The sequence below is a fragment of the Castanea sativa genome, chromosome 9 (genome assembly GCF_040712315.1).
Source record: "Castanea sativa cultivar Marrone di Chiusa Pesio chromosome 9, ASM4071231v1".
Classification (NCBI taxonomy): Eukaryota; Viridiplantae; Streptophyta; class Magnoliopsida; order Fagales; family Fagaceae; genus Castanea; species Castanea sativa.
Window position 1 is genome coordinate 34053775 of NC_134021.1, and position 8896 is coordinate 34062670.

Below are 8896 nucleotides of genomic sequence, written 5' to 3' on the forward strand. Positions count from 1 at the left end.
GATTGGAGGTACCGCACCTAGTGCAATTGATTCCAATGAGTGAGGAAAAAATGTTTTTATGTTTAACTTTTTAACTCTTTTGATCCAATTGGATTCAATTACATCCGGTGCAGAACTCAATCCTGCTTAATAGAAGTTGCAAAGTATACATTAGTCATCAAAGAAATACTAGAATAAGATAGGAGAAATAATATTCTAAAAGTTTAAATTCATAAATGTCTGCACAACCTTGATTTTTCTTGAGAGACAGAGGACGTGAGCAAGTTGAAAACGAGTTGGGATTTCGTAGTCAGAGGACGTGAGAAAGTTTCATTTCTTGCTCTTACACAATCAGATGCAACCCCCATATATTACCACATCCATATTTGAAAAATAAGATCAAAACAAACAAACATGGAAGACATGTTACTATACTCATCCCTCTCTCTTCTTCTCCTCGTTATAGCTTTCAGGCTCTTCATCCAAACAAGAACAAAACACAAACACCTCCCACCAAGCCCACCTTCTTTGCCAATTCTAGGCCATCTCCATCTTGTAAAGAGACCCCTCCAGCGCTATCTCCACAGCCTTTCACAAACATACGGTCAGGTTTTCTCTCTTCGATTCAGTTCCCGTCTCGTGGTTGTGGTATCATCCCCATCCGCGGTTGAAGAATGTTTCACAAAAGATGACGTGATTTTTGCAAACCGTCCTAGGTCCCTAGCAGGCAAGTACTTTGGTTACAACCACACCACCATGGTATCAGCCCCGTATGGTGATTACTGGCATAACCTCCGCCGCATCAGTGCCCTTGAAATCTTGTCAACTAATTGTCTCAACATGTTTACAAGCATCCGAAGAGACAAGGTCAAGCACTTGCTACGCAAACTATCACATAACTCTAGCCAAGATTTTGCCAAGGTTGAGTTGAAATCTTTGTTCTCAGAGCTGACTTTTAACATCATAATGAGAATGGTGGCAGGAAAGAGGTACTATGGGTATGGAGAGGCGGTGAAGGGCGAGAAAGAAGAGAGGCAATTCAGGGAGATAATGAAAGAGATTGTAGCCATTGCTGGGAAGTCAGGTCCAGGATAATTTGTGCCTATTAGAAATACTGAATTTAATAGTATTCTATTACTCACTGAAACAATATACATGAGTGACTTTATATAGGAGGCATATGAGTGCAATACAAGTAAATATGAGTGCAATACAAGTAAGAGTGTAGTACAATGTGTGCTATACAAGTAAGTAATCTAGTTGGGCCAAGCCCACAATACTATATACACGTTAACAGCCCTCCTCAACCTCAAGGTAGGTGTGAGACCAGCTTGAGGTTGTCAACTAAATCACGAAGGCATCCCTTAGGATGGGACTTGGTGAAGATGTCTTAAGTTGATCTTTGGAGGAGACAGGGAAGAGCTTGAGAGCACCATGAACAAGATGATAACGGATAAAATGACAATCAATCTCCATATATTTAGTCCGTTCATGGAAGACATCATTGTGAGCAATGTGAATGGCACTCTGATTATCACAATAAAGAGGAGTAGCAGAGGATGTAGACACACCTAAGTCCTTAAGAAGCCATCGTAGCCAAAGGAGCTCAGATGTGGTATCAGCAAGAGCACGATATTCTGCTTCAGTACTAGAGCGGGCCACAAAGGTTTGTTTCATACTTTGCCAAGAAATCAAGGAAGAGTCAAGGAGAAAACAATAGCCAGTGGTGGACCTATGATCAGTGGGATTCCCTGCCCAATCAGCATCAGAGAATGCACAGAGTACAAGAGGAGACTGAGCTGAGTAGAAAAGGCTATGGAAGAGAGTGCCCTTCAAGTATCGAAGAATGCGCAGAACAGCAGCATAGTGAGTCGACCGTGGAGCAGACAAATACTGGCTGACCTGATGAACATCATAGGAAATGTCTGGACGAGTAACTGTGAGATAAACTAGGCTGCCAACCAATCGTCTGTAAAGAGAAGGATTAGACAATGGTTTCCCCCCCGAGGGAGTCAGATGCGCATTAAGCTCAACTAGGGTGTCAACAGTCTTGCTGTCAGTGAGTCCAGCACGAGACAAAAGGTCAGAGGCATACTTGGCTTGAGTAATATAAAGACCATTTGAGGAATGAGTGATTTCAAGACCTAAAAAATAGCTAAGGTGTCCAAGATCTTTCATCTTAAACTGCTGACTGAGAAAATCCTTGAGTTCGTGTATGCCACTAAGGTCATCACCAGTTATGATCATATCATCCACATAGAGGAGAAGTAAAATGGTGCCTTTATCAGTATGACGAAGAAATAAGGCAGCATCATAAGGACTGTCAGTGTAACCCAAGCGAAAGATGGTAGAGCTAAATTTTGCAAACTAAGCTCGTGGAGCTTGTTTAAGACCATACAATGCACGTCGAAGGTGGCAAACCTTGTTTGATTCAATAGAGAGACCTGGAGGAGGTTGCATGTAAACTTCTTCACTCAAATCCCCATTAAGGAATGCATTTTTAACATCCATCTGAAAAAGATCCCATTTTCTAGTAGCAGCAACAGCCACGAGGGCATGAACAGATGTGATGTGAGCAACTGGAGCAAAGGTCTCTTCATAATCAATCCCATACTCCTGTGTAAAACCTTTTGCAACAAGACGAGCCTTATAGCCCTCAATGGACCCATTAGAGCGAGTCTTAATCTTGTAGATCCACTTACAACCAACCACAGACTGTCTAGGAGGGAGAGTAACCAGGTCCCAAGTATGGTTTTTGGTTAATGCATCAAGTTCCTCTTTCATTGCAATCTGCCATAAAGGTTCAGTGGAGGCCTCACGATAGGTTTGAGGCTCATGGAGTGTAGCAAGGGCAGTGTAACAATGATAATCAAGTAAATGTGTAGGAATGGATCTTACCCGGGTTGAGTGACAATGTGGAATGTCTTGTGGAGGTGGAAGGCCTTGTGGAGGATCTTCAGGCGGAGCAGGAGCAGGGGACCCAGGCTCAAGTTGGGGTAGCTCATCATCAATCTGTTCATCTTCGACCTGTCCAGAATAAGCATAAAAAAGATCTGGAGGTTGAACAGAGAAGTCTAAAGGAGGATCAAGAGGATTTGGAGAAGGAACATGAGACTCCTTTGGAAAGACTTGGAGTACAGATGAGGTAGTTAGGGAAGAACGAAAATGAGAGAGTTCAACAAACAAGCAGTGTTCCCAGAAGACAACATTACGAGAAACATGAAGATGATGAGAGATAGGATCATAACACCGATACCCCTTTTGTGTTTCGCCATAACCAAGGAAACAGCAAAGTATAGATCAAGGCTCAAGTTTGTTGTGCTCATGAGGTTGAAGAAAAACGAAACAAGCAGATCCAAAGGAGCGAAGGTGATAATAGTTAGGGGTGACCCAAAGAGGTGCTCATACGGAGTGAAACAAGCAGATCCAAAGGAGTGAAGGTGATGATAGTTAGGGGGTGACCCAAAGAGGTGCTCATACGGAGTTTGATTATGGATGACAGTGCTTGGAATGCGGTTAATAGTGTGAACAGCATGAAGAGTAGCTTCACCCCAAAATGGGGGAGGAACTTTGGCAGAAAGAAGAAGAGCACGAACAGTGTTAAGAATATGACGAAGTTTTCGTTCAGCTCGACCATTTTGCTGAGAGGTACCTGGATAGGTTAGATGATGTACAGTTCCATAAGAGTGTAACAGAGCTTGAAAAGCATATTGAGTATATTCAAGAGCATTATCAGAACGAAAAAGTTTAATTCATTTAGAGAATTGGGTTTCAACCATTTTTGCAAAGTTACTGCATATTGGCAAAATTTCAGAACGAGATTTCATAGGAAAGATCCAACTGTAACGAGAATAATCGTCGATAAAAACAACAAAATATCGAGATCCACCAATACTAGCAACAGGAGAAGGTCCCCAAACATCAGAATGAATTAACTCAAAAACACTATTAGAAATAGAATCACTATTATTAAAAGGTAAAGCTGGCTGTTTTCCTAACTGGCATGAAGTACAATCAAAATTGTCTTTGGACACAGAACCTAACAGACCCTTAGAAGCTAACTGTTGTACCTGAGAAGAAGGTGCATGACCAAGACGAGAGTGCCAAAGTGAGAGAAAGGGTAAGGAAGACACTGCAGCGGCAGCAGCAACAACAGACACCGGAGCAACAGGTGGAAGATGAAGATTGTCAATGGGAAACACACGCCCAACTCTAGGGCCGGTCCTAAGCTTTTGTCCCGTCCTCGGATCCTGCACAATACACCCAGAATAGTCAAAGATAAGGCGATAACCTAGTTCAACTAATTGTCCCACAGAACACAAATTATAGGATAGGTCAGGGACATGGAAGACCCCAGGAACAGAAAGGTTGGAGGTCGAAACAAAACCTAGACTATTCCCATGCATGGTGGAACCATCAGCTATATGAATATTTAAGGGATGTGGTGCAGGGTCAAGTTTGGAGAATAAGGACGAGTGAGGTGTCATGTGATTGCAATAGGCAGAATAAAAAAGCCAAGTTTGAGACTTACCGGGTAAAACTGAAAGAGCAGTGGAAAGAGATGCATTACCAGCCATACGAACAGCCTGAGCTATGATCTCCTGTAGTTCAGTGGGTGAGAGGTTGATAGTGGATCCAGAAGACTGGGACTCAGCTGAAATGGGAGGCATTGGCAGAGTAGACTCAGTATTAGCAACTGCAGCAGTAGATTTGTTGCGACGGTAACAAGTCTCAATATTGTGGCCAGGACGCTTGCAATAGTTACAGAACTTTTTGTTGGTCTATCTGTGATGATTGCTGGAGTCAGAGGGATTACCTGAGTGCTGAGGTTGCTCTATGGGTGGAGCAGAAGGAGTAAGGGCCAAAACATTAAACTTATCCTAGGCTTGAAGAGTTGCAAGGCGAGCTTCTTCTCTTACTAACTCGTTCACAGCAGTATCAAGAGAGGGCGGAGGACTACGATTAAGAAGCTGACCTCGAATGGGCTCATAGTCCTTGTGGAGTGATATCAGGAACTCATAGAGACGAAATTCATCTCTAACAGCAGCATATTGTTGAGCATCTTTTGAGCATGCCCAAGTTGGATCAGAAAGGTCAATTTGGTCCCAAATGAAGCGAAGCTGATCATAGTAGTCATTGATGGACTGCCCCGGTTCTTGCCTGAGTTAATGCAATTCAACCACTAACTGATATTTCATGGATCTGTGAGTAGTAGAGTATCTTTTGGCCAACATATCCCATGCTGATTTCGCATCATCAAAGCTGCCCAGCAGATTGGAGATGGAGGGAATGGAAGTGTTTCGAATCCATGTGAGGATCATGTGATTGTGACTATCCCATTCAATCATTCGACTGAGGAAAGCAGTATCTTCTTCACTTGCCCCCTTTACAGGAATAGTGATTGCACCAGTACAATAATGCCAGAACATGCGACCCTTAAGAAAATTGCGCATAGCTTGAGACCAAGATAAGTAATTCCTAGTCCCCTCCAATACAATATTGATTGGGCGAGGAAGAAAATCATCCTTTTTATCCATTTAGAGACACAATATGCAAAAACAGACTGCAAAAATGAAATCTACGCAAAAACCTGAGTAAGGAGAACTTGGACTGCAAAAAGTCAACTCTAAAAAGTCAACAGTCAAAGGTCAAAGGTCAACAGTCAACGGTCCGAGATGATGATGTCAGCAAGATGATGACGTCATGGGCTGACGTCAGCTGGAACTAAAGACGGCGCGTGAGGCGCGTGGGATACAACGCAGGATCTTCGAGCAGCGCGTGCAGGCTCCGATGGCTTCACGACTTCCACCAAGTTGTAGATCGATGAAAGACGATCTCAGTGGTACCTTCAGAAGACTGATCGGAGCAAGTGTCGCGGCGGTGCAGAAGGAGGCAGTGGTCTTTGCAGTGTAAAACTCCTCAACGATGACTGCTACAGGTCTGGAACCCAAGGATGATGTCTGGAAGACGTCGAAGGTTCAACGGCAAAAGGTTGCAGCAGTTGTTGTGACGGCAGAAGCGATGTTGAGAATGGAGTAACACCAATAAAAGACAAGACTGCTAAAAAAAAAAGGTCAGAACAGTGGTTTTGATACCATGTTAGAAATACTGAATTTAATAGTATTCTATTACTCACTGAAACAATATACATGAATGTCTTTATATAGGAGGCATATGAGTGCAATACAAGTAAATATGAGTGTAGTACAAGTAAAAGTGTTGTACAATGTGTGCTATACAAGTAAGTAATGTAGTTGGGCCAAGCCCACAATACTATATACATGTTAACAGTGCCTATGTTGCGGTGGATTGATTATGGGGGTTTAGAGAAGAGGATGATGGGACTTTCCAAGAGGATGGATGAGTTCATGCAAGGTTTGATTGATGAGAAGAGAGGAAAGGAGGGGAATACCATGATCGGTCATATGCTTTCTTTGCAAAGATCTTAACCTGAATATTACACAGACCAAATTATCAAAGGACTAATACGGGTAAAGTTCACTGTATCTCTCCTTTTCAATATACATAGACTTAAGTTCGAAAAGTTTATAAGAGCAACCACATCAGCTCATTCATTTTACACATCTATTTTTACACTGAAAACCTACTTTTCTATTTTACACATTTATTTTTACAAAATACCCACATCAGTTCATCTATTTTACACATTTCCTTAAATTTTTTATTATTTCCCTCAAATTTTTTATTATTTCCCCAACCGTCCCCCCTTTAATATGCGCTCTCTGTCTCTCTCTCCCAATTTCTGAATAAACACTCTCTCTCTATACCCATCTCTCTACACTCTACCCATCTCTCGATCAGCCACCTCACCACTTGGCCTTGCTCCTAGGCCGCGCCGCCATACCCATCTCTCGATCAGCCGCCTCACCACTTGGCCTTGCTTCTGGGCCGCGCCACGGGCGGCGCGGCCCGTCCATGCTGGTGCGAGAGACGGCCCAAGCTTCGATCCAGTCAAGACCGACGAGCACGAGCTCCGATCCAATCAAGACCGACGAGCACGAGCTCCGATCTAGTCAAGACCGACGAGCACAACCTCCGATCCAGTCAAGACCGACGAGCACGACCTCCGATCCAATCAAGCAAGACCCACAAGCACCACGCACGAGCTCAGATCTCCCTAGCTCCGATCAGGCAAGACCCACGAGCTCCAATCTGTGTATCTGTGTTTTTTTTTTTTTTTTTTTTTTGAGCTAGTGTATCTCTGTGTGCATCTGAGGAAAAAGAAGAAGATGGGGAGAGCAGTTATTGAGTTTGTTGAGCACGGAGAAGAGAGAGAAAAAAAAGGAGCGAACGGAAAATTGATAAAATAATAAATGGACGAGCTACAGTAGCCGTGTATATTTACACAGTTACTGTAGCTCATGGGTGGATTTGCACAATTTTACAAAGTTTTGCATCAACTGATTTGGGAGTTTTTTTAGCAAACATGTGTAAAATGATAGAGATTTTGAATTATAGATGAGTATCCACCAACTAATGTGGATGCTCTAAATAGTTTTGAAACAACTGTGTATGGTGGCCTTTGCTCGTTTGTTTATAATAAAAAATAAAAAGGAAAAGAAAAAACTTACAAATTATCAGTGGCCTACGTTTTCATACAATCGGGCTTCATTAGTTGCAAAAATTATAAACTAATTAAGATATTACAATTTCTTTAATTTTAAACCGAACGAAAAGGTTAGTAATTAATATATGAACTTTTATATATATAACCGAAAAGGATAGTTAAGTCAAAGTTCAAAATACTATATAGCTGATGTGGGACTCAATATACATATATAAAATACACATGTATTCAATCCAATTCACATAATATGTAATATATTACAATCTTATTATATTCTCACGTTACTTTTATCAGCTTATAGAATCCCATAATCTTCTTACAACAAGATCTCAAAGACACTTCTACTACCAATAATCAAATCCATTCTCTTTTGATTTCACACTAAACATTTGATCTATATCGTGCAGGTGTTATTATCTGCTGGGACTGACACATCAGCAGTAACATTAGAATGGGCAATGTCCTCTCTGCTCAATCATCCTAATGTAATGAAGAGGGCTAGAATAGAGTTGGACAATGAAATTGGGCAGGAGAAATTGATTGATGAACTAGATATTTCTAAATTAAAATACCTTCAAGGTATCATCTCAGAGACTCTTCGCTTATACCCTGCTGCCCCATGCTAGTTCCTCACATGTCTTCCAATGATTGCACCGTTGAAGGATATGATATACCACGTGATACAATGTTATTGGTCAATGCATGGGCCCTGCATAGAGAACCGAAGGTGTGGGATGACCCAAAAAGTTTCAAACCTGAGAGGTTTGAAGGTGACGCGGGTAAAACACACAAGTTAATGTCATTTGGATAAGGAAGGAGAGCATGTCCTGGGGAGGGACTTGCCCATCGCACAATAGGCTTGACTTTGGCATCGTTGATTCAATGTTTTGAGTGGAAAAGGGTTAGTGAGGAAGAAGTTGACATGGCAGAAGGTAATGGAACCACCTTGCTTAAAGCTGTGCCATTGGAGGCTATGTGTAAAGCACACCCTATTGTGCATAAGGTTCTTTCCGAATCTAAACATGACTATTGAACAATTTCCTTAGCACATATAGTTGATTCTCTGTATCTATATAGATTGTATTACTCAGCTTGTATTGAACAATAAATTTTCTTTCAACTTTGAAACTTTATTTATGAAATAAGAATATTTTAGTACTAATTACTTAGTAAATAGTGCTCTAATAAATAAAATGTTAGCACATACATTTCTTTCTTGTATTCATCTAGATTGCATTCATGATGTTTATTTTTGGACTCAGAATGAGGTTTCACATGTTAGCTTCTTAGCTACTCGTGTGAAACCCATAGACCTATATATATCACAAT

General features: G+C 41.5%; 1 pseudogene; it reads left to right on the top strand.

Moving 5' to 3' along the window:
- The first annotated feature begins 323 nt into the window (after positions 1-323).
- LOC142610791 (cytochrome P450 81Q32-like) lies at positions 324-8600 on the top strand (annotated as a pseudogene).
- The last annotated feature ends 296 nt before the right edge of the window (positions 8601-8896 follow it).